Genomic DNA, 27,624 nt, shown 5'->3' with positions numbered 1-27,624 from the left:
CTCACACCAGTGAGAATGGGGAAAATTAACAAGGCAGGAAACAACAAATGTTGGAGAGGATGTGGAGAAAAGGGAACCCTCTTACACTGTTGGTGGGAATGTGAACTGGTGCAGCCACTGTGGAAAACTGTGTGGAGGTTCCTCAAACAGTTAAAAATAGACCTGCCCTACGACCCAGCAATTGCACTGTTGGGGATTTACCCCAAAGATACAAATGCAATGAAACGCTGGGACACCTGCACCCCGATGTTTCTAGCAGCAATGGCCACGATAGCCAAACTGTGGAAGGAGCCTCGGTGTCCAACGAAAGATGAATGGATAAAGAAGATGTGGTTTATGTATACAATGGAATATTACTCAGCTATTAGAAATGACAAATACCCACCATTTGCTTCAACGTGGATGGAACTGGAGGGTATTATGCTGAGTGAAGTAAGTCAGTCGGAGAAGGACAAACATTATATGTTCTCATTCATTTGGGGAATATAAATAATAGTGAAAGGGAAAATAAGGGAAGGGAGAAGAAATGGGTAGGAAATATCAGAAAGGGAGACAGAACATAAAGACTGCTAACTCTGGGAAACGAACTAGGGGTGGTAGAAGGGGAGGAGGGCGGGGGGTGGGAGTGAATGGGTGACGGGCACTGGGTGTTATTCTGTATGTTAGTAAATTGAACACCAATAAAAAAAAAAAAATTCTTTCAAAAAAAAAAAAAAAAAAAAAAAAAAAAAAAAATAAAATACATCTAGGTAGCCATATACTAGCAATGTTTAGCTACTGAAAACCAGCTAAAATGCAAAGTATTGTATACAGCTAAAATCTGAAATAAAATAGATAAACAAGGAAAGAGTTAACTATAAAGAAGTAAATAATTTCCTATTTCTTGTCCCTTAAACACTGACATAATTGATATAATCAAAGAAATTGAAACCATGGTTGAAATCTCAATGACTAGTTGAATATGGTTTGTTGGTGAGACAAAGAGAAATATTTGGATTAAAAAATGCAAAGTTAAAAAAATGAAACGTTCCCTGTTAAAATATTTGTACCATACCAAATAAGATGTTTAAATTTGGGATCCCTGGGTGGCGCAGCGGTTTAGCGCTGGCCTTTGGCCCAGGGTGCGATCCTGGAGACCCGGGATCGAATCCCACGTCGGGCTCCCGGTGCATGGAACCTGCTTCTCCCTCTGCCTATGTCTCTGCCTCTCTCTCTCTCTCTCTGTGTGTGACTATCATAAATAAATAAAAATTAAAAAAAAAAAGATGTTTAAATTCAAATTGATCTTTTTTTTAGCAAATATACCTGATATGATTTTTTTCTTCATGTTTCATGGTACATCTATGATGACTGAATCTGATATTTCTGCTGAATTTCTCAGTTTAGTTTCTCTGTTGACCATTAAATCAATTATCTCTCTATATCTAATTTAGCAATATATTAAATCTGGAGGACAAATTTTATCCTGATAGATTTCTCTGGAAGTTGGCCATGTCTTTTATATAGTATAGTTTTCTCTTTCCTCTTTTAGTTAAATTGTTTTAAAACAGCCTACATGTTTAGAATCTTACAACCAAAATGCTTGAATTAATTAATTTTATGTTTTAAGAACAAAAGTAGCTTCTTCATTAGAACTCTCTCCATTTGCATGGTAATAACAAATATTGAATTGGAAAGGAATGTGTAAAATAAGATAGATTTTTTTGTCATGTTTTATTACCAAGCTTAAGAAAATTGATTCCTTTTAAAATATTGGCATCTGCTTAAAAGTCACTACATTTGCATAAGGTAAATGCATGAATAATACCAAATACTTTAGTATATGTTACAAACTATGTCAAATACCTTCAATTCCAAAACCTTTCTTTTTTCTTTCCTTTTTTTTTTTTTCATTTCCTTAGGTTACAGTTAGAGAAATCTTTTCTTTCATCTTGCTGAAAAATTGGAGGCAAGTTGGGTTTGTTCTCCAAAGGCCGTATAATTTTTCACTGAAGTAAACAAGCCTAATTTTAGAAGCATATATTGTGGTCATTAAAGTGCTCCATATGTAGCTATATTATAAAATATCTAGAGAGAGTGGATTTTGTTTAGTGTCTACAAGTACTTCATTTTATAGATATTTTCCAACCAACACACACAAACATACTTCAACCTTATGGCTGGTAACAGTATCTTGCCATCTGTGTGTTTGTATTTTAAGCAGAACATGCTATGAAAATGTAGTAAAAATATACAACAAAAAAGAAACCTGAAGCCAGTTTTAAGTAGACTACTTCTTGGCTTAGAAAATTAAGAGTGCCAAACATCATCTGTGCTTTTCTAAAATAATATGTTAAAGAAATACAGATGAACACTTGTTTTTTTTTTTTTTTTTTTTTGAACAAAGCAAATTGAGTAAAAATAGATGAAATGGCTGAAGAGTTTCCTTTTTAGGGAAAAGGCCATTATTATTTGTTTTTGAAGATGTAGTCATATATATTCCCTAATATTTTCCTTAGTTTAAAATATTTAGTTAGAGCTATTATCCCTATTTAATTTTTTAAAAATCTTCCTGGGTGTAAGAACTATTATGCACTTTGTGGTTGTGTTCAGTATTTATAGGTTCTCCACCACTGTCCCTAAATTTAAGTTCCAGAGCCTAACATGCTTTTCCTACATCAAAGAATGAGAATGTTTACTATTAGTAACTCAATTGGTATCAGGTATTTTCTATATTTTCTTGAGGATTATTTTGTCAGTGGCTAATATCAAATTTCTCAATAGAAATGGAATATTTGGTAAATTATGTACAAATTTTTCTATCATTTAATATATTTAGGTCATTAGAAGAATCACAAAATTTAGTGAAGTTTCCTTCCATTATTTCTAGATATTTAATACATAAAATCAGAGGTTCAGATTTTTCATGACATTCCAAAAAACTAATTTTTAAAAATTCCAATTCTATTTATGTACTATGGGTAATTAAATGTTTCCTAATACTACTTACATCTTACTTTACATTTATTCATTAATTTATAAAAATTGGCCATCATAAGATTAAAATATAAGTACTGCCCACACTTCAAATAACAACAAAAAAGCTTTGCACAGTGGTAATATCATAGCCAATGAGGTTTATCCAAGGCGCGATTATTGCTAATTCAAATAACAACAACAACAAAAAAACAATTTAATGCCTACGACATTATTAGAAGATGCTAATATTTATAACATATAGCAATGACCAACAAAACAGAAGACAATTAAATTCCACTTGTCCTGGTTTCAAATATAACAAATAAATGAGCAAGCAGACAACAGATTCAAAACCAGATCTACAAGATAGAGCAACATAAACTGGATTTAATTTCCCACCTGAAAACAAACAAACAAACAAAAAATCAACAGAATATGTAAAACAATGATTTTGAACACCTCGTGAACAATGAACCAACCCTGAGAGATAGGACACAAAGTACCTGAGCCCTATGATTGCTTCAGCTTAGGGCCTTCAAAGAATTTCCATGCTAAGAGCAGTAAAGGGGAGCCCAAATGGAGCCATGGGCCTGTCTAAATTGAGATCTTAGGAGATCAAGGGAGTCAGAATGTGTAGGACAGAGAATTAGAGAGGAGAGCATGGCTCAAAGATAGAAATGCGGATGCAAAGCATTCCCCTTGAGATTCAAGTGAATACTATCCAGTCGGCTGTGTTTAACTAAACTGCCTAAGGCCAAGGAAATAATCAACTGAAAAGATTAGAGAAAACAGTTCACAGCAGTCACATGAGGCTGGGAATCCTGTCTTTTCTCACTAGGTGATCAGGAAACTTGATTCACAAAGCATTGACAGTCATCCTAATCATTTTGTCTCAGTACTGAAAAAAGCTTATCCTTAGATTAAACACAGCATTCGTCCCAACTAACAAATCTTACAAACAGGACATAAAATGGTCAACTTGTTTCCAAGTAACTTAATTATGACTAAAACCAATGCTTAAGAATATTAATTGGAACAAAAAAATATTCAGCATGCAAAAAATATTCACCACCTAACAAGATGAAATTTACAATGCATGGTTTCCAACCAAATAAAACCAAAACCACAAACCATAGGGAGGAGGAGACCAAGGAAACATAACCAATTCAGAATGGACACAGATAACAGACTTCATAAAAAAAGGTATAAAACAGACATTGTAAACTCCATGTGTTCAAAAGTTAAGATGGAAAGTTTGAAAAGACATAAATCACACTTTGGAGAGGAAAACCAAAATGTTTCCACCGAGAAGTACAGTGGATAAGACTGATGCCAGATTCAACATAGTAAAAAAATACAGTAAACTTGAATACACAGCAAGAGAAATTACCCAAACTAAAACACAGAGAAAAATAATAATAAAGACATCAAAAAGAGCATCAGTGAATTGTGGAAGAATGTTAAAAGCAGTCTACTGTGCAAATAATTGGAATACCAAACAGAGCAGAGAGAGGGAATAGGAAAGTATTTTTAAAATTAACATTTATATTTTCCAAATTTCAGAAAAAAATAAACATACAGATCCAAGAAGCTCAACAAACACCAAGCACAAGAAACATGAAAAAAAAAATGTACATCATAATAAGGTTGCTCCAACCACTGAAAAAAGAAGATATTAAAAGCAACCAGAGAACAAAAATGCATATTACATCAAGATAAGGGTGACAGCAGGTTTCTCAATGTAAACAATGTAAATGAGATGAAAGTAGAGCAGTGGGCAGCAGTGAAAAAAAATCCCAAAGTCCCTTATTATATACAAACTAAAATAAAATAAATAAAAACCACTTATAAATAACACACTGGAAAAAGAATAAAAAAAGAAATCAAAGGGTGTTTTGAACAGAATGAAAATGAAAAAAAAAATGTATTAAAATTGTGGGATGATGCCACTAACGTAGCACTGAGGGGCAAATTACCACATTAAATGTTTATGTGAGAAAAGAAAATCTCTCAATTCAATCATCTCAGCTTCTGTGTTAAGAAATAAGAAAACAAAGAATAAAATAAATCTAAAATAAGCTGACCAAAGAAAAAGCTTAGAATGAAAACCCATGAAATAGAAAACAGAAAACCAGGGGTGGGGGGGACATCAATGAAATCAAAGCTGTTTATTATAGAAGACAATTTCATAAATTTCTAGTCAGACTGATCTTCCAAAAAAAAAAAAAAAAGGTAAAAAGAGAGAGAGGGAGAGAGAGAGAGAAAAAAAAAAAAGCCACAAATTATCAATATAAGAAATAGAGAGGTGAGCCAGGTATTAAAAGTATAGTAAGAAAGTATCATCAACTCTATGAACTTACATGAAAAGGACAAATCCTATAAACACAAACACTACCAGAGCTCATTCAATAATAATTATATTATGTGACAAGTCCTTCAACTATTAAAAAATTTACTATATAGTTAAAATCTATTCCAGAAAGAAAGCTCCATGATGAGAAGGCTTCATCAGTAAGTTCTATAAACATTTAAGTAAGAAATATTGCCAATTTGGTGGGAATCTAAAATGGTATAACCACTGCAGAAACAGTTTGATAGTTTCTTAACAATCACCATAGAATCTGGCCATTCCATTTCCAGCCATGCCATTCCTTCTTTTTTTTTTTTTTTTTTTTTTTAAATTCAAGAGAATGAAAACAAGTTTTCATATAAAAACTGGTATGCAAATCTTCATAGTGGCTGATCAAAATGCAATTTTCAAAAACTAGAAACAATCCAAATCTTCATCAACAGGTAAATGAATAAACAAATGACATTATATCCCACAGAATATTATTTTGCCATAAAATGAACTATTGATATGTCATCAAACACGGATGAATTTTAAAATAATCAGACAAATGGTAAACCCTATGTGATTCCATTCATATAAAATTCTAGAAAATGCAAACCAATCTATTTTGACAGAAAGCCCATCAGTGAATGTCTGGGGAATGGGAGTGGGGTAAGGAGAAGATGGGGGCCGGGGTGGGTGGGGACAAGATTACAAAATGGCAACAAAAAATTTGGGGAGATTACGGAGAGAGAAAAAAATTATATTTACATGAAAAGAGCTTATAAGCATCTTGATGCCTCCATCCTTAAACCAGATCCTTAAGTTCACCTTCAACATATCATTCATACTTCGTTAAAATATCTTTTATATAAATACAATATGTGTTTTTAAGTTCACTAAAGATCAATGGTGGGGGAAGATATGAAAAAGAGTTAAGTTGATCCTGACAGACAATGCATGCATGTACCCATACCAGTTATTGGAGCATGGCTTAGATGCATGCATCCATGATAATGACCTTGAGTCATAAGAACGGGCTCTATTCCTGTAAAGCATCTAGCATGGCATCTATCTCCTGGAGACTGAGCTAATTCGTCTATACACTTTTTATACTCTTCTATACACTATACACTTTTTTTTCCATTTAATACTCATAGCAAACCTTAGAAATAGCAGAAGGTCAATGAAATAAACTACATGTTTAAGATCACATAGTTCTAAGTAGTGGACAGAAGATTTGAACCCAGTTCATTCTGAACCCAGAGGCATCTACTAACCACTCCATCCTACCACCTTTCGGAATACATGCAGCATTACTGTCTCGTACTCACCTTCGATAAACACACAAAACAAAATATTTAGAGAATCAATTACTTTTCTTTTAAGAAACATAAAAATAATGACTCAAAACTATGGCTGTGTGTCAGTGTTTCTGAAAATAAAATTAGATCATTATTACCGTATAGAGATGGAATAAAGGCGGATGAAAAACAACAGTTCAGCCATAATGATTTCATTAGGACAAATCTGTGGAGAGATGAAAGAGGCAGATCACTAACAGATTGCTAGTGAAATGGAGAGTGTGTTGAAGTCGTCGAATGTGATAACACTTACAGAAATGAAAGTTGAAATGCTTTAGAGGAATGGGGGGAAAAAAGAAAGCAATATTTTCTGTCTTAGACAGCACATCAGCAAAAGGGAAAAAGCATATTTTGTCAATTCAGCCAAGTCATTGATCTCTTTTGAATGCTGAGTCTAATGAGGCAAGTAGGGGAAATGCATAAAGGTGCTTTTACATGTGTGCTTTGCTAGGCTCAGATTATTGTGCAGAACTAAACTGTGCTTCACAAAAGAAGGCTTATTTAGACGGATACGTCTTTTATTACAGTAAAAATAGTAAATTTAGCTTATCAAGATAATGAAAAAGGAGTTTTTAAAATTGCTAACGCTCAGCTTCTCCCAAAGCTGAGCTTATAACTAAACAACAACAAAACAACAAAGCAAAACAAACCAAAACACACACACACACACACACACACACAAACCCTCAAACATTTATTTCATTTGTGCTGCTTTCTGTAATACCAAATTTCTGTGCATTTGGGGGATTGTTTTCAGGTATTTCATCATAATACCACTTCTGCAAATGGGAGGTCATTTCTTATTCTCTGCATCAATCATTCTTTAAAAAAGCACTGGATTCTGTCACAATTAATTGAATTCAGGTCAATTATTGCAAAAAATCTAATAGCAACACATATATACACCTTTGAAATACAAACCAGATTTTTGTTATATCTAAAGATAATTGCTAATATAATATTTAAAAGTGGTACATTTTCATCCCGAATAGAATTAGCTCCCTTTCACCACTTTAACTGAAGTTCCCAGGACACTGCTAGGCATTTAACAAGCACTCAATAAAAAATACTGGATTTGTAATATAGAGGAAATCCTAAAAAGGTGAAAAAGTACAAGTAAGAATTTAAATTACCCATAACACAACCATTTAAACACAACCATTTAAAAATAACCCTGTTATTAAATTGGTGTGCATCTTTCCAATCTTTCATGTCATATATAGAATTTTTTTTTATGTTACAAATAGCTCAACATTTTGCTTCTGTGAATCATACAGAATTAGAAACGTTTTTCTCTAACCTTAAATATTCCTTAAAAACAGGATGGTAATGGATATAGGTATTATAGCCAAATTTCTCTATTATAAATATAAACTCTGTATATGTAGTTGTTTATTTTCCCATGCAATTGGAAATTGTTTCCTTAACATCCTACGGTAAATGGTTTGGATTTCTTTAGAATTCTTGATGCATTTTTCCTAATGACTATAGAAAAAAAAAATTATATCAATTCATTCTCTTAGAAAATGTTCCTTTCGGGATCCCTGGGTGGCGCAGTGGTTTGGCGCCTGCCTTTGGCCCAGGGCACGATCCTGGAGTCCCGGGATCGAATCCCACATCGGGCTCCCGGTGCATGGAGCCTGCTTCTCCCTCTGCCTGTGTCTCTGCCCCTCTCTCTCTCTCTCTCTCTCTCTGTGTGACTATCATAAATAAATAAAAATTTAAAAAAAAATTTAAGAAAATGCTCCTTTCCTTCAATTTTTTTGCTCAATAAAAAAAGTTTCCAAGTTTCTATGAGTAGTTCATCCTTCTAAAGCATTATTTCTTTTAAAATTAAATAGCAAGAACAACAAAGAATATTACCCTTGAGGTCATCAATAACATTTTGAGAAATCCTTAAATTTCTGTTAAGATCTTTCTCATTTTATGCTTTTAGAGAAATTTGACTTTTTATTTTTTAGCAACTACTCTCTAGGAGTTTTCTCTTTCAGGTATGACAAAAAAACTAGGATCTAATTCATCATGATTTCTACCACTCAGGGACATGAACTACCTTGACCTTTAAAAATATTTTTCTGGGATTATTAAATAGAGTTAGGTATTTTGTATCACAGTAACCCAAACCAAACTTCCATGAGTGATTATATCACTTCTAAAATTTCTGTACTCACTGCTGATTTTGTGTTATTTAATAAATACTCTTTAAAATAAATTATTTTAAGAAGACAAAGCACTAGAGATCATCAAAGGGTGATTTTCTCCCACATATATTTCTGCCATGTGTGGAAAGCTGTTGAGAAGGAACAAGAAAGAAAAAAAAATGTATTGTGCTGATCCTACTCCTTTTTATGTACACATACACACACACAAATCTACAATTGATTGATTTTCTCTACTTGGACCAGGTACCTCTATATCAAAGTAAATCAACATTATCTAAGGCATATTATCATTATCATACCAACCAGTTGTACAGTTCTTTAGAGCTCACAGACCACTTATATATAAGTGGAGCATCCCAATTCCTAGGAGCATCCCAATTCCTAGCTTAGGAAGAAGTTTCAAGGAAAGCCTATTAGGCTAAATAACGATATTATTTAATGTCCAATAGGCTGTTGAGGAAAAAAACCTCAAGAGGTTAAATAATCTTATTTCTTAGTATCAGATTACATGGCATTTAGCTCCAGAAGTCACATTTTCTAAGATTCATGTTCTTAACCATTATTCTATGTCTATTTAGTTAGCAAACACTAACAGCACAATTGGAAATATCTTCATGATGGAGAATATAGATAGTAAACATATATAGGGAATATATATGGGACATGTACATATATTTATTATTTTATATGTTTTTTTTTTCAAACTGAGGTTGCCGTGAACCAACGGTGTCCACTCCTGCCCTTGTACAAGGAACAAATCTCTTTTTGTTTTAAAATCCGCATTTCTGTGTTCGCTCTCCTAAATCAGGATCCTATAGAAGCTTACTTAAAATCAAGTCATCATGAGCATTTTGCCTCAATCTCCAGTCCTCTATTTTGGGCTTTCTGTTTTGTTTTCCATTCTCTCATCTATCTCTTTCTCTCCATTGTTCATTTCTTTATCTCTTCTCCATTTTTTTTTCTAATTCCAATACTAAACATATTTGTAACTTTTTTGTTCCAACAGTCCTGAGGGCAAGACACATTGTTATATTATAGATGACTCAGAAAACTCTACTTAATCTGCAGAATATTCTCTAGTTCATGACCCAGTAAATAACTTGAATATTATACAGGAAGAAAGGCTTGGAGTACTGTCCTAAGGTAAGACTCTTGGTCCCTCAGAAGTGGGGCACATTTTTATGATACACATCTAAGCTTCATTTTCCCTCACTAGCACTCCATAATTTCCAATTCCTTGGCATGCTTGCCAATGTAGAGATTCAAGGTTCTTGTAAAAGGTAAAGAATTGTAGGCACACATCTTTTTTTTTTAATTAATAGTATTATAATCTTCTAAAGTAGAAGATCTAAATTCAGAGTTAGAGCCACAGTGTTATACCATATATATCTTTTTTTTTTTTTTTGGTAATTAATGGTATTTTTTTTTGTACTTTAACTCCCACATCTGCACTGTTATGCCTCTAATGTGATTTCCATATCTCATATTCAAGTGTTTTTGTAATTCATCATCTTTATGGGCTTACTGTTTTCTTTTAAAAGGTTTAACCCTTCTATCCTATATATATACAGAACCTCTCTCTCTGCCATGAATAAAAGTTTTAACCAATTTTGTAGGATGTGTGTTTCATCCAACTTCATGAAGGCCAGAAATATGTTGTGTTGTGTTTAGCTATTAAGCTGATTTGAGATTCCCAAAGGCAGGGTCAGCATTTTATTTATGATTCTATTCTCAGCTCCTAATACAGAGCTGGCTCCTAATATGAAAAGTTTCTCTTTCTTGAATGAATAATCTTTAAGTTCACGATTCATGTCTTTATTCTATAATTAATTAAAACTTGTCTACACAGGTTATAAAAGTTCTAAGATATATTGATATTATTTCTAAAGTTGTATAACAAACAGTTGAAATAAATGATGGCTTATGCACATTTACAGCTTATTCTCAAAACCACAAAGTTTAACTTTCATTCTTCTCATAAACAACCAGAATACTTAGTAATTTTATAAACTAATAGAACTTAGAATAAAGTAGCTATGATTTAAAGAACAAGCATCACAAAAAGCATAAAAATCATATAAAGTAAAAGAAATAAGTGTCTTTTTCTGCATAATAAGGAGAAAACAGGAGGTCTGTTTCCCAATTAACAAATTGTTATAGAATAAAGAAAATTTAGAGTCAAATATTGCTTGTTTATTATAATGGTTATTCTTGGAATCATTTTCTCTGTTTCTTTAATATAAACTTTCACTACCTGTCTTCTGAAATATACATAGCAGTATTGAAAGCAAGTGATCTTCCAGAGGGAGGTGTTGTGAATTGTTTTAAAACTTACTGCAAATATGTTTCTAGCATAAGTTCTGGCACTGAGTGTCCATGTAACAGAGCTGATTCCAGCTCACTTGAGGCTCCACTCCTCTCCCCCAGCATGAGCTCCTTCTGCATTGAACTGGGCATATGCAAGGCACAATGAATGGTTCAATACGAGTCCCATTATTAGAAGATACTACACGCTGATCTGTGTCGCTTGTCAAAAATATATCCTCCTTTCTTCTGCAACTCTTCTCTCTCCTCAGTGCAAATTGAGTTTTTGCTGGAGGTTTGCTTCTTAGGATTTACCTTGTTGCTTACACTGCCACAAGCCTCAAGACCCTCTTGCATATGGAATACAACTGGCATGAATATTCATGACAATAGATGTTCCTTGTATGTAGTTTATGTTCTGCCAGTAATTTCTGCTCTCTTGATATTTCTATAGAATGCTTTTCTGTTTTATAATGATTCTATTTCTCCTGTTGCAGACAACTGATTCCCTAGGCTTTTTTTGTTTATTTGTTTGCTCTTTATCTGTGTTGGTCATTCAGGAAGGCTGCAGCTTAGTGACTTTCATAACCCTGTATTTTACCATATGTATGCAGATTGGATTTTCTGAAAATGTGATCTTATTAAAAGGAGGTGGCACATAAAATACCAGTGAATCTCTTCCAGTTGATTTCTTTCTTTTTTTTTTTTTTTTTTTTTACTGGGAAAATTGCTACCTAGCAGTTCCTGGTTCTTTCTTTCTCTTTCTCTGATTCTTCTTACATTATCATTATGTCAATTATTATATGACAAGACATGTGAATAGCATAAATCTAGGGGTGTGCAGAATTTATTGGCTGCTCTATTTTAATATTAATAGACACAACTCTGATAGTAATCAATTTCAAAGTATTATGCTTACCATCCTTTCTCACAAAAAGAGAATCCATAGGAAGAATGAATTTTACTTAGCAAAACACATAACATTATTTTTGATGTACCTTGAAATAATGTCATGTTATTATATTAGCTTTTTTCCCTTAATTAGCACGTAAGAATGATAGTATATGAAATAAAAAAAATTAACAATGTATCATGAATGTTATTGCTTTCTCCTAAAAATAGATTGAATAAATTAATAACATGTTAGGGACATTTTATGCTTATGTGTTTAAATGGGTTTGGATCTAATTACATTGATGATTCTTTCCTATATCCTTTTACATAATTTGTCTTATCTATAGTTTTTAAAAGCAAATCAAAATTGTAACATTGCCATGTCATTAACAAGGTCAAACACATAATTAACATTTGTATAGTATATATCACTGTGTAATGAAGTTGTGTTATCACCACTTAAAAAGGATATAGACTGGATAGACTTGAAGTTGACAGATGGGAGCACAGCACTGAAAAGCTCACAATCTGCAAATGAAAGATTTTACAAAATGCCAATCTAATATTCATCTCAATAATATGGTAGCAAATATTGCAATTAAGTGCCTAAGCAGAGAATCAATTATTCTAATCATCAACTTTCAAGCATTAATGTAAAAATGGCATTCCATAGATGAGAAGGCTTACTTTCCACCAATTGTTGTTTTTAATGTTACTTTTATAATTTGGACTTCTTAATCCTTCCACACCAGCACAAGTATTTTCTCTACATTAACAAAAATATTAAACTAAATTTGCAAATTATTTTTTAAAAGATAACAAGAGAGAAAATATCTAATAGTTTTTAGCCTTGTTTTGAATCCATTGATAATTGATCAGATTAAATTTACAAGCAGAAGAAAGCTTAAAATTAAATAAGAAATAGGAAGGGGTTCGGGTGCCTGGTTGGTTCAGTGGGTTAAGTAACTGACTCTTGATTTTGGCCCAGCTTATGATCTCAACGTTTGAGACTGAGCCCCTCAATTCTCTCCTCTCCTGTTCCCCACACCCCACTCTCTCCCTCAAAAAAATAAAAATAAAAATAAAAATAAATTTAAAAAAGAAGAAAAAATAGAAAGGAATAGGAAGGGGGAATTAATATATTGTCCAATAATTATGTAGCATAACATTTCTGCCTAAAATATGTGGCTGAAATATCTCCAAAAGATATTTATTCCTCATCCTATATCCCTTTCCTTAGCAAATGGCATAATTATTCACTGAGATATCTGTATTTTACATTTGATTACTTTTTGTATTTCATTTGCCTCCTAAGAGCAAGCCCTACTACTCAATTCTCCAGTTTTTTTGAATATTTCTCTTGCCCACATTTTTTTTATATATTCATTTTACAAGTGCCCTCATACAGTTTTCTGCTATTTCATATCTGCATTAATAAGATGGCTTAAAATTGGGGTTTTGGGTCACCAAGTTTCTTGTAATCGAATTCTTTAAACCTCAGTATTAACTAAAAACCCCACATATTTTCTATCTTGCCAAATCCTTAAACATCCTTCACAGATTTGTTGCTGCTTGCCCTGACAAGAATCCTCAACTTACCTATCACACTGAGATCCCACTTCCCTTCAGGTCCTCTCATGTCTCTATGGCTCACACCCCCATTCTGACAAAGACAATTTCCCACTGCTGCTCTGAGAACTGTAATTAAAATTAGGATATCCCCTTCCTTTTCCAGATCTAAGGATAATTGACTGAATGATGGGCTCTGGAAATATCAATCAATCAATCTTTCAAAAATATCTATTAGCCATCTAGTATGTTTAAGATACTAGGTAAAAAATGAAGAAATCAAAAATCCTTCTGAAGTAAGTTGCATCTACTGAGTGCTTACTTTCTGCCAGACTTATACTTACAGCAACATATATTTAGTATTGCATTATGTTCTCACATTATTTTTTGCTTCTAAAACAACTTATTAATTCAGATAAATGTAAAAACCAATATGGAAATAGGAATTATACTTTTTATAATGGTTAGAGGACTTAACCTGAGATCTGACTTCTTAAAATTTTAAGTGTACAACACATTATATTTGACAACAGATACAATGTTGTACCTCAGATCTCTAGAACTTATTCATCTTACTTAACTAAAGCTTTGTGCCTGTTGATTAATAACTACCTATTTCCCCCTCCTCCCTCAGCCCCTATTAACTAACATCCTAGTCTTTGATTTTATGAACTTGACTATTTTGGATAGCCCACATAAGTGGAAACATACATTATTTGTCTTTCTCTGCCTGGCTTATTTCATTTAGCTTAATGTCCTCCAGGGCCATCTATGTCACTGCATATTGCAGAATTTCAATTTTTTTAAAGGCTTAAGAGCAATCTCTGATATATGTCTATATCTACATACAGATATATATACATTGGTTCAGGTTATGATATATATAAATATATATAAATATAAATATACCACATTTTTGTTCTCTTCATCTATCAATAAGTATTTAGAGTATTTCATATCTTGGCTACTATGAATACTGTTATAATAAACAAGGCAATACTAATATCACTTTGAAATACGGATTTCATTTCTTTTGGATATATACCCAGAAGTGGAATCACTGGATCATATACAAGTTCTATTTTTATTTTTTTTTAAAAACCTCTATAGTGTTTCCCATAGTGATTGCATTATTTTGCATTCCCACCAACAGTGAGCAAAGGATCTGATTTCCAACACTTTTTTACACAGTTGTTTTTTAAACAGCCTCTTTTTATAAATAAACAAACTGAGTATTAGTGGCTTTAAATAAATTATGTTATTCAACTAAAACACAGCAAAGCCATTTGAAAGCCCACATTCTGAACCACTGCAGTTTACTCATACAAAGACTATATAGTTTTTTAGTTTCCTTCCTGGCCCGTGGTTGCTGCTCCACAAAGGTCTCTGAATGAATGACTGATACAGAGCACTAATGCTGACTCCCTATAGCTCCTTCCTTCAAGGAGTTTACAATCTATCTAATGAGACAGGACTAACAGAGGAAAATATTACTTAGCATTTCATTCAACAAATACTTATTGAATACCCGCCATGGGTTAGACAGTTTTGGAGCACTAGTAATACAGCTGTACAACAGTACATATAGATTGTATATACAGATGGGGGAAAGGGAAGAAATCCCTACCATTATGGGAAACATAGAGAAAATAAACTATATCAAATATTAGAAAGGAATGTTTCTAATATGGGTAAAAATAAAGCAGGTAAAGAGATGTAATAAAAGAATCAAGCAGCAAATACTACGGAAATTCTAACTGCTTCTATAGCCAATATTTCTAAATGAAATAATAAAAAAGAACCTTCATTTCTCCAGTTTATTTTTTTAGAAATATTTATGAATATAAGTTCCTTTTCTGAAAATATCAGATAAAATTCTCTATTTAGGTTTAACACAGAAAGATTACCTATGCAAATACACTGGGTCGTTTTTGATTATTTTATTTTTGTCCTAAATGTGTGCAATCTATTTCATGAGTAATTAACATTTGACATGGAGCAGATATTCAAATATTTTAAAAATTCTGAGTGATCTTACATATAGCTTAGATTTAGCTGAGAATTCCTTCCAGGGAAACAGCTTACATGCAACAATTTGGAGTCCTGCAAATTTTTAGAGTAAAGAAAAAAATATATAGAAATCCAGCTCCAGATATTCGTTCTTTCTTCATTTGGTATCTCATTTATTTAGAGGCTACAAGGTAGAAAATATGACCTTAAGGTATATAGAACATTTAGAACTTGTGATTTCAGGGGATGAATAAGTCCAAAATTCTATCTCCTTGAAATTTGTTTCCAGAATGTTAACTGCAAAGCAAGTTATATATAGCAGTAAATGCATGCTTAATTTGTGCAGAAATCATGGTGTGATGAATACAATTAAGAGCCTCGGAGGGAATAATTATATTACTGCATAAAGCTGGTGGTTCTCAAATTGCTTGGTGCCTGGACTTTAAATTGGCCTGATTTCCTGTTGTGAAAGTCATCCATCGCAGCAACACAACTGCAGCAGGAACAGCAGAGTTTCAAAGTCACACAGAAAGCATTTTCTTTCTGATCAATTGCCATATATTCTTGTTTAAAGGAAAAAAATTGGCAACATGCTACCGAAGTTGATTAAACTGATAAATTAAAATGCATTAGATCCAATACATTGTTATGTCTGTTATTCAGAAGAGAATTTTTGTAGCAAGACTGACTAAATTGTGTATAATTTAGTTTTTGAGCAAGTGCTTGGGCAAACAAACTTATATAAATTTGAACTGAACTGTTTAAAGTTAATAACATTTTCCTTCCTGATACCTGGATTATTAGTGCCTTAAAATAATTGATGGCAGCTTCAGATAACCCTTCCCGGGATACAATCAATTATAGTAAAAACTGAATGTAACTGTTTAGACCTATATGAAAACTCTGCATTATATTAGAGTTACCCATTGCTTAATGTTATCAAATAATTATTTAGCTTTATGTGACTGAAGAAGCTTATGTGACCTCAAATATTTTGCATTTCTTATTAAGTACTTAAAAAATAAATCATTTTTATAGCATAAAAATTTTTTAAATGCTTTACATGAGGTTGTTTATATCTGAGACTTAATATAGTGTATCTTAGCAAATCAGGAAAAGACAACATAGTGCAAAGAACACAGTTATTTAACCAGTGATGAGTTTGGAATTTCTGTCTTGAAAAGATTTAAGTGAAAGTAGTAAGAAACCAGCATTGACAAGAGGTTAAAAGGGGAAGGGAAGCATTTCAACCCAAAAAAAAAAAAAACAATCGTTAAAAAATCAAGAGAAAACATGGGATATCCTCAGAAAACTTCTAGTTCAGGGAGGTCATTACTCCCCTAGGCCCATGACAGACAATACTAACCAACCATCCACAGTAGTCTGGGCTGCTCATTTCATAGAGAGGTAGTCTGAGAATCACACACAGTTTCAGAAAACAGTTGCCAATCTATTGGCACTTATAGTCACTAGGGTCCTAGTTCCAATTCATGACCTACTAGAACTCATGAGGAGATCAGAGCCTGGAAAAGTTACATGATTTATCAAGCACTCTACTGCAGAGCTGCAGGTAGAAACCCATCTTTCATTGCTAGCATCCTGCTAATTCTCTTGCCAATGTTATGGCATCCTTGCCAATAAGTGAGGTTGTTCACTCTGCATATATTTTTCCACCTTTTCTCTCATTGGCTTCTTCATCTCTATAAAATTTAAATTCCTCACGTTCTATTTCTTTTTTTAATTCAGCCATCTATCCCTGCATTCAACAGACATTCTTTGTAAATGCCAATATACACAATGCTAGATGCTGAGGTAATTACAAGAGTAAGACATGGAGACTGTTTTGGACACAGTCAAGAAAAAAAAAAAAAAAAAACATGGCTACAGACCCTATCCTTATTATACATCTAATAGATTTGGTTTGTATGCAAAGTACAGAGATTATGCAGCTGGAAAACTTGGAGCAATTTCTATCCAATAAAAAGCAGGGAGGTGAATATACGGGTAGCCGCAAGACTGTTGATTCAAGTAATCTAATTTGGGCTCTCTTCAGTGACTTTGAAAACCCTAGAGAGTTTGCAAGTAGAACTGTTGATTTAACAGAAAACAAACTATTCAGGGAATGTTCCACATGTGAAATAATGTTTTCTTTCTTCTTTTTCAGATATATTTCAATTTCACCTCACTTTCCTCTACCATGTGAGAATACACAAATACATGAACACACACACACACATAGAGTCTATAATTCTGTAGTAAAAACACTATTGACTTACTAATTTTTTTGGTGGGATTCATTTCAAATGTTAACAATTTTATATTTATACTAGATTGCCACATAGATTAAGAACTATTTAAATTAAAAGAGGAGGATCCCTAAAGCTCAGCACATATTTTATAAGTTATATATATGTATATATACATCTGATATTTGATATTCAGCATAAGTTAACTTTATCTGTTTTACTTTTACAGTATTATTTTACCATTAGAAAGTGATATTATTATTTTTACATTATCAAGACACTAGCAAACTAAGAGCAAATTGTTCTAGTAGGCATAAATAAATAGATAAACAAATGAATAAATGAATCCTATTACTCAGCAGATAACCTAAAAGTAACAGGAATTTGGCAGACCTCTAAGATGGAATAAAGTATATCTACATTTGTATTTTAAAATATCATAACTTTTCTTCTACCTTAGCACTTGGCTGTTGTCCTTATATTTGTAATTATGTCAAATCTAGTATATTTCTGGACATGAAAAGCCCATTCCAAAATCTTTGTATCAGCTCCAGCAATTTCTTAATGCCTTAAAAATAACACAGGCCTTTAGGATTTATTGAATTAAGTTACATTTTTTAATATACAACTTCCTGAACTTCAAATTATCAAATGCCAGGTACATGCTATTAGGAAATGCAAGTTTATGTTTTCATTACCAAATACCGAATTATATTTTAGAAATAAATTAAGATTATTCATTGAAGGACAGGACATCATAACTAATCTCAGACACCTAAATATCCAAGTAAGTATTCCTGTAGAATATAATAACAAGTTCTACACGGCAAAATATAATGATCTGAAAAACATGGGTATGTTTTGCAAATACTTTTATCCTTTATATAATTTATCCTTGTCCAAACAGAAATATGCATCTAAAAATATGAATGATGAGATCATTTCAGATAAACAAGCACATTATTCTACCTGGTGTCAATATTAACTCCTGCCTTATCCATTTAATCTCTGATTTAGTCAGTATTTTCCAGTGCATAAGTGTTCTTCCCTATGGAGACTATTTTACATTAGGAGCAAACACTAGAATTCTAAAGGCTACGAGTACTACATTTTTCTGAAATACAGTGTGCAAAAAGTAGAGCTTTCCACTTCTGATCTCTGCATCCATAGGAAGTTATAGAAAACATGGTTGTATATAATCCTTACTTTCCTCCAAAGACAAAAATATATATCCTTACAACCCTTATAATGGATAAAAGTCTTCATAGATGCCATTATTGATGAGCAGGAATGTTGAGCACAAAGTCCAATCTGGTTTTGTGTTTGTCGATTAATAAAAGAGAAAATCATTACAAATATTACTTTTCATTTTATGTACAGCATTTAGGTAAGGACACTGCATTCCCCTCTGCAAAGCTCTGCCTGCCCTAATTCTTTCTGGATCGCATTTACAGGACCCAGATGCTGAGCCGAGAAAATTTTCTTTCCAGCGATAGCATCTGGTTCCTTGGCAGCCTCTACTTGCCCTTGTGTTGACTACACTGCAGTTGTCTTCAGGCTGTGAAATGGTTAGGATGCTGATGTGATATCTTATTCACTTGGATGCTGTGCCTTTTAGCTTTCTGATGGCGTCCCCACATGAATATTTTTCACACTTAACAATCTTTTATGAATAAAATGTATCGAGAAAAAGTTGGGCAACTGATGCAACACTCAGTACTGAAATTGTTTTTGTCTCCATTAGGTAGGCCAATCAGATGATGACACAGGCCTAACATTTACTGTAGTCTAAGAACAAAATTATTCGCCTTGTTCTTGTTCTGCTCTTGACATACATATACATAATTGTGACTCTTTAGATTTCCTTTGGTGAATTATAAAAAAATGATAATGGTAATGATATTGCTAAGAATGATAACTATGGTTTATAGAACATGCCTTTAAGCAGGGTCTATACAAAGTTCTCGTATGTAATTTCACTTAATTCTCACAACATTCTATTACATCTATCACATTCTTTACTTAAAAATAGGGGAAACATTTATAAGATCTGTAGTATCTAATCAGGAGACTGTTCAGGAAGACAGTTATTTTCACAGGGAATATTGTAGAAACTGCCCCTAGAGCTGGGGTTCAGTGACCTTTAAATGTTTTCCATATGATGATTACGCTGGTCACAGTTTGATGCCAGCCTACCTTTCTCACCTTATTGCCAACCCTCCCACGTGCCCTGGACTCCAGCCTCATGGCAACAATCATGCTCAAGATTTTCAGCTGCCATTCCACTAATAGGCATGCCCCCTCCTCATTCTCCCACTTCGTTTGCATTCCTCTAAAAGCCAACTCACTGCCGAACTGAACCTCAAATAAACCGGGGTGATTTCTGCATGTGAGGAAGGTGTGAAAAAAGTCTCTTCTCTACAGGCTTAAGATAGAATAATAATAATAATAACATACTCAGATATTCAGCATTTACTGCAAGCCAAATATTTTGGAAAACTTCACATGTATTAACTCATCCCATCCTCAAAACACCCTAAGAGATGGAGGTTATTATGAGCCATATATTATAAGTGAGTATAAAAAGACATAGAATAGTTATGTCACTGCTAATGAGAAACAGTGAACCCAATCACCAACGTCATCAGGAGACCACCCTCCTTACATCTGCACCATGTGACTTCTCACTCATCCCCTAGTCCCCCAGAAGTGCTTACACCTTGGCTATAGGTAACGGAAAGTTGTTTTGTTTCTGTTTCTGTTTTTACCTCATCAATTCTCCATAGAAAAATCTATGAGATTTGTTCCAGATGCTATTTTTAAACATCATAGTTTCTCTTAAACTATGTTTTGAATGTATTTTCATTGATGAAAAATGTACCAAATAGAAGTGAAATTCTCTGTGTCTTTCTCTATACACACACACACACACACACACACACACACATACAACTTTATACATAAACACACATACATACACTCCTTAGGTATTTTTATTTTTTTGTTATCTATATGTATGTATTTGTGTAGATCAGTAGATAAATAGGTGATTGATAGAAATGAAAAATAATTCCGCTTCTATTTAGAACACATATTTATGTGTTCTCCATGAATTCTTTTGTGAGAAAAGCAATTGAATATTATTTACGTTATTGCATTGTAGAGAAAAGATTTTGTATGTGTACACAGCAACATCTGTGTATAAATAATGTTTTCCAGAGACCATTTTTTTCCAGAAACCATTTTAAATGGTTATCTCCATATGTAGCAAATAAATGGGAAGAAGAATTATGTTAAACTACAAGTAGAAAGAAATTAAAATGGAAACCACTATGTCTCTAATAAACATGATTTAAAAGAAGAAAAGTGTCTGAGGTGAGCTCGCATGCAACCCTAACCATATTTACTACTGTGTAATCCAAGCCAGGAAATGTGAAAATGGAAATCATGATGATGAAATATTTTTCAAATGTAAAAAAAAAAAAAATTATGTAAGAAAGGGGAGATTCCAAATTTCCACATAATGACCAAAAAAGGGGACCATGCAACTGAATTTCTTTCTGTAAGAACTATTCAGGGGAGCCTGGGTGGCTCAGTCAGTTATGAATCTGACTTTGTCCCTGGTCATGACCTCAGAGTCCTAGGATGGAGCCCTGCATGTAACCCTGTGTTGGGCTCCGCACCGTGGGTTGTCTGCTTGGGACTCTCTTTCTCTCTTTTTTCTTCTGCCCCTCCCCCCTACTAGTGCTATATCTCTAATAAATAAATGAAATATTTAATAAAAAAAAGAACTGTGATATCTTAAGTAAGTGGTGGGAACAATGAAGAAAAGAGAGATGTAGGAGATTAGGCAATGTTGGGAAAACGGGGAGTTTTCTACCACTGGTTGGCACTTGTTTGTGTGTCCTATTTTGTTAACATAATTATCATTATTATTCTTTCCTAAATATTTAGTTTTTAAGATATAATTTTCCATTACTTTAAATTGTGTAAGAATTATTAATGACATAGAGACACAGAGGAGACACAATGCATGTCCCTATGACCAGAAACAACTATTTTCAAGAGATGACCGGGAACTGAGAAAAGAAAAAGTTCTCTGTGACACCTATGTCTAAAATTATATATGAACTGTGTTGCAGAAGCTATTAAATATTATTTATGCCATTGCACTCCAGATAAAAGATTATTTTGCTATGCCAGTTATTTTATTTCCTAAAAAATAAGCCAAATTAACATTTCCTTTTGAAATATTAAAGTGATTGAGCATTTTTTTTTCTTGAGTAGACTCTGCTGAATAATTGCCTGAGATATCCACTTAATTTTGAGTAGCTTTCACAGCCTTACTTTCATGAGTTGTCTTAAATCTCAAAGAAGTGAATACCAATGACAACTGGCAAAACATATTTACAGCACTTGACACACAGCTAATACCTTCAATTTACAAAGAGCCCATACAAATTTAAAAGGAAAGGATGATTGGATCAATACAAAAATCAACCAAAAATAGGAACATGTAGTTCACAAAAAAGAATAAACAGCCCATAAATTTATGAAAAAACATATTTATGTGGTGTGTGTATATATAAAATGTATAAATATATATATTCCATTCATTACACTTATTAGGAATAGCAAAACAAAACAATGAAAATACCTAAAGAATCCATCAAGAGATACCTAGATACTAGTTAAATAAATTATTATATTCTATATAATGGAATACAGTGCCAGCATTAGATAAAACAAGGACCAATATGAAAAAAACCTCCAAAAAGTGTTAAGCGAAAAATGTACAGATTAAGAAGTATCTCTACTGTGGTCACTTTTGCATTTAGAAAAATAGAGATGAGAGACCTACCCATACATACCCATATGGATGTATAAATAAGTTCTTGTAGAAGAAATTATGGTATTTTAATTTGTGATATAAACTGAGATTGCATTAAATAACATCATTTTCAGAAAATAGTACAAACAGATCAGATACCGTGAAAAAAAGGTATGAAAGCTCTGAGAGTTACCATTAAGTCAAAAAACCTTGCATCTTCCAACATAAAGCATATCTCAGCTAATCTGTGTTTACTTGGCATTATAAATAAAAGGATAGCTAACAGTTGCTACAGACTGAATGTTTGTATTCCCCCAAAATTCATATGTTGAAACCCAACCCCTAATGTATGGTATTTGGAGGTAGGACCTTTGAGGGATGAAGAGGACATGCCCCAGAAGATTAGAACCTTTGTAAGGAGATTCAAGATAGGGGTCATGTGAGGACATAGCAAGAAGGTGGCCTTTCTATGAACCAGGATGTTAGGCCTCACTACATTAGTGAAGCTGCCAATGACTTGATCTTGAACCTCTCATTTTCTAGAACTGTGAGAAATAAATTTTGGTTGTGTATAAGTCACCTAGCCTGTGGTATTCTCTTATAGCGGCCTGAATGACTAAGACAACAGTACAGAGGAATATATGATATTTGGGTCTAGGCAAAAGATTTCTGTGTTGGAAGCCTGCGGACACAGGCAAATTTGTGATCAATGAGCAAGAGACTTTAAGTAAGAAGTAATGTGTCTAGTCCTCAGTTTATTTTTGTTCTATACATGAAATTGAATAAACTAATCATCAAGTTCTTTTTAAAAAATATTTTATTTATTTATTCATGAAACACACAGAGACAGAGGCAGAGACATAGGCAGAGGGAGAAGCAGGCTCCCTGTGGGAAGCCTGATGTGGGACTCAACCCCAGGATGCTGAGATCACGCCCTGAGTCAAAGGCAGATGCTCGGCTGCTGAGCCACTCAGGTGCCCCAGCAATTTCTTTTTGTAATAGTATGAGTTGATTTAGTAAAGTCAAAATAAGAGGGATTTGGATCCCCTTTGAAAGTACATAAAAAATTCAGACAAAGATGAGCAAAGAGAATGATCTCATATGAGGAAGAATTTTTACAAAGATTAAGGGTTGATCATTTTGAGGGCATACTTTTAAGAATAGTGGTTGCTGCTTATAAAAGGACTAAAAAAGAGAGAAATAAGCAAGAAGAGTGAAATGAAGGTAGATTAAGAAGGATCTGGACTCTAACTTGACCTGAAAATAGTAATACTATAAAACTGTATAGCTGAAAGAAACCTCAGTGAGTAACGTTAACCCTTCATTAATAAACAATAGGTAAAGAGAATTATGTACAGATTTATCAGACTATCAATAATCTGTATCTAAGATTGATCTTCTCAAGAGGGCAGACCCCCATGTTATTCAGCATTATATCTCTAGTCCATCTGTATAATGATGCTTGTACAAAGAGGTCACTAAGTGGTTGTTGAATGTCTTCCTTCATGCAGCAACTATTTATTGCATGTCTGCTATGTGCCACGTATCGTTCTAGGATCTGGGGATTAGACAAAGCAGGCAAAGCCTGTGCCTCTTACAGTCTATATTCTAGGAAAAAGGTTGAGAAAATAAACAAATAAATGAATATAAATTTGGTCAAGATGCTTGGAAAGGGCTTGCAGAAAATTAAAGGAACTTAAGACAGAAGAGAAGACGTTCTTGTGGATGGAATCAATCTTTCATTAAGTGGTCAAGGAAAGCCTCATGTATAAGGTTACTTGAGATCAGAGAGCTGAAGAAAGTGAAAATGCCTGGAGTAAGTACGATCGAGACAGAAGAAAGTGCAGAAGGAGTATATTTGGCAAATTCAAGGAATAGTCATGAAGCTACTAAGGCTGGAGCCAAGTGAATAAGGACAAGAGCAAAGGGGAAGTTCACAGAATTACTGCAGCTCACATCATTCAGGACCTGGGAGGCTACTGTAAAGACTTTGGGCTTTGAATTACTGATCCAGGGTTATAGAAGTAGCAGGGGGAATAACTCAAACCAGCACTCTTGATTCATCTGCATTATTCATTACATTAAAATAAACAGATGAGGAGAAATGTGACAAAAATCACATTTTAGATATATTAGTTTGTCAGATTATTGAATGTTTTGGGAAATACTGATTATAATGACTAGGTTCAGATTTCAGCTGCTCTCCTTCTTCTCTCAAGAATGAACCATTTCTCTACCCATTTGTGGCATTTGCCCTTATCCATCGCTCCCTAGAAGAATCCCAGCATGACTTAATTTCTTATCTCCCATTCCCCCCAAATCAAGAGGAACTGAATTGCTTCAAGGAAGCAAAAATGAAATCTCCTGACTATAATATTAAAATTAGGGGTCTATCAGAATATAAAAATATGGACAAATTTCAATACAAGATTAAAAAAAAAAACTTTAAGTTTTGATCTCTTGGGAAGCCATATAGGAACAATGCAAAAATTATGTCTAGATTTTAAGCCAACAGAGTCTACACGTTTTCTCAGAGGCTCTATAGTCTTCATGGCCAGTTTAGTAATCATGCAAAGTACTTAGTTAAAAGGAATGATTATTATATCGTCCTAAGGATGTTAATAATACAAACAGCAAATTACAGCAATCTCTGTAATTATATGTACAGTCGCTATTAAAAATTTACATGCCTTGGTCTGATTACGCTCAGAATAAAAACTCTTTTCCTACCACCAAAGGAAAACGCACTGAAAGCGGAAATTAGTCTTTCCAAATTAAACAGAAATACTTAGACTATCCCATGACCTACAAGCTATATTTCATATTCAACATGCTTTACCATCTAGGTGCACAATAAGAGAAACAATTCAGCTGCTACAAGAGAAACAGATGGTGAAAGGTACCTGCTGACCAAACAGGAGCAGCAGGGTGGAATCAGGGTGGGTCAGCTCATCTGGAAAGGATGCTTGCAATTGTCATTACACACATCAATTGTTTCTGATACTGCTGTCTGTCATGCAGTGCCCAGGGGCCGTATGGCTTTCCTTGAAACATTTAACATAAAACTGCTGAAATATAATTTTGGCCTCACATTCTGAAATGAGTTGCTAAATCCCCACAATAAGAAATTAATGTTGCCAGCATTATATTATTTTAATTAAGCATCCCTCCCTTCTGTAAAGATACAGAAGCATTGTTTGATATATTTCCAATTTGTCTGCTAATTTATAAAAGTAAAATGCTACTACATTATTGTTATAAAGTTAATCAAGACTTTAATGGGACAGTTATGTTACTATCAAGGATTTTTTATTATTTTTTCTTACTATAATGTATGTGTTCAATGAGCTGATTATGCAGTGTGACAATGATTTCACTAATTACAAAGTTATTACTGTATCTCTAATGGGAAGAAATTCCAACTTCCTAAGTTGCAGAGATATAATTCCCAGGGAAAATTAGCAAAAAAAATATATTTTAAAAACTCATTAAAAATATTAATTCAGAATATATATATATATATTTTGTTCGCAGTCCTTTTGTTTGTCATACAATGTAAATATTTTTGTAAATACACTGATTTCACATGATTTAGGCAATTGTAACTATAAAGAAGCAGTTTCCTATAAAATGTGACAATTAGTATTGGCTGCTATGCCTAAAAACATATAAAACATTTAAGAGATAACGTGAAAATGTGTTGTGCTTGTATTTCAGTAAATATATACACAAATTTCCATCAAAACAGAATAAGTTGACAAGCTTTATATTTTAGTGTTTGAATTTTACATGCCACGTATTTCATCAAATGGCTATAAAATGCATTTTCCTTATTAAAGGAAAAAGCATTTAACAAGAGATTGTGGTACATGGAGTTTTTCTTGCCATAATGGTCTAGAATGTTCACAAAATCACAGTAACATAGTTCAGTATTATGACAAAGGCTAGTTGTGTCATTATGTGTTTGTTGTCACCAACAGAGACAACCACCATTACAACAAAGACGCATTGCTTTGCCCATACTAGCTGTCGATAATATAGCAGGGTGAAGTTTGAGAAGCAACAAAATGTTAAAGATATATCTGCCTCACATGTCTCGTTACATAAAACACTGACCTTTGATGTCATTTTTTTGTGACAGCAGTCTCCTGTGGAAAACAAAGTGGGAATCAAAATCCAAATACACAGAGCTTCAGGAAAAATCATGGAATTCAAAATAACCTCCTATCTCCATTTTTTGAATTTCACAAAAACACTTAAAAATCATTGAATTTATACTGGTTGTCAAAACTTAATAAATTGATTTTTTTTTAAGTAAGAGAAGAGAGGAAGGTCTAGAAATGACAAAAATATCCCCTATTATAAAAACTTAGAGATAAACCAATTTCATGAAATAAATTTCCCAGTAGTAATAAAGATTTCAGAAATTGGCTAAAATTGAAAGATTTGAAGATTCAATAAATAAAAAATAAAATATAATTAAAAGACACACTATAGGAAATGATTCATGCTAATCTAAAGAAAAAGCCATACTTACTCAATATTTGTTTCAAATGTGGTAATTATTTTTCACCTCTCCATCCTTACCAAACTTAAAATACAATTCCCAAAAGTTCAGGGCTTTGGTCTGTTTTCTGTATAGTCCAATATTTTAAAAACACACAATAAATATTTTTTGAATGATAGGCCTTATTTCAAGAAGCATAATCTAAATGTAATACTGAAAAATGAAATACATAGTTTACTTAATATTCTTCCTTGTGGGCATATTATTATTAATTAAACACTAAACCTTTTTAAAATGATTTATTTATTTATTTATTTATTTATTTATTTATTTATTTATTTATTTAAAAGACCGAGAGAGTATGTGCACACGTGAGCATGGGGGTGGAGCGGCAGGGCATCTCAAGTGGGCTCTGCTCTGAGCACGAAGCCCACACAGGGCTCAATC

At 33.2% G+C, this 27,624-nt stretch overlaps 1 long non-coding RNA gene and 1 other non-coding gene across 2 annotated transcripts; one reads left to right on the top strand and one right to left on the bottom strand.

The window, feature by feature from the left end:
* Positions 1 to 1,888: 1,888 nt before the first annotated feature.
* On the bottom strand, positions 1,889 to 26,821 carry LOC144287524 (uncharacterized). Its single transcript, XR_013355308.1, has 3 exons — positions 26,787 to 26,821; positions 6,753 to 6,820; positions 1,889 to 2,003 (listed from the first exon to the last, which is right to left on the bottom strand). It is a non-coding gene; the product is annotated as an uncharacterized LOC144287524 (long non-coding RNA).
* Positions 3,082 to 3,225, top strand: LOC144288179 (U4 spliceosomal RNA). The gene has a single exon (XR_013356154.1). It is a non-coding gene; the product is annotated as a U4 spliceosomal RNA (small nuclear RNA).
* Positions 26,822 to 27,624: the final 803 nt, after the last annotated feature.

Source organism: Canis aureus, chromosome 17, assembly GCF_053574225.1.
Source record: "Canis aureus isolate CA01 chromosome 17, VMU_Caureus_v.1.0, whole genome shotgun sequence".
Classification (NCBI taxonomy): domain Eukaryota; kingdom Metazoa; phylum Chordata; class Mammalia; order Carnivora; family Canidae; genus Canis; species Canis aureus.
Note: the sequence above shows the minus strand (reverse complement) of the source record. Positions and strands in the feature narration are given on the sequence as shown.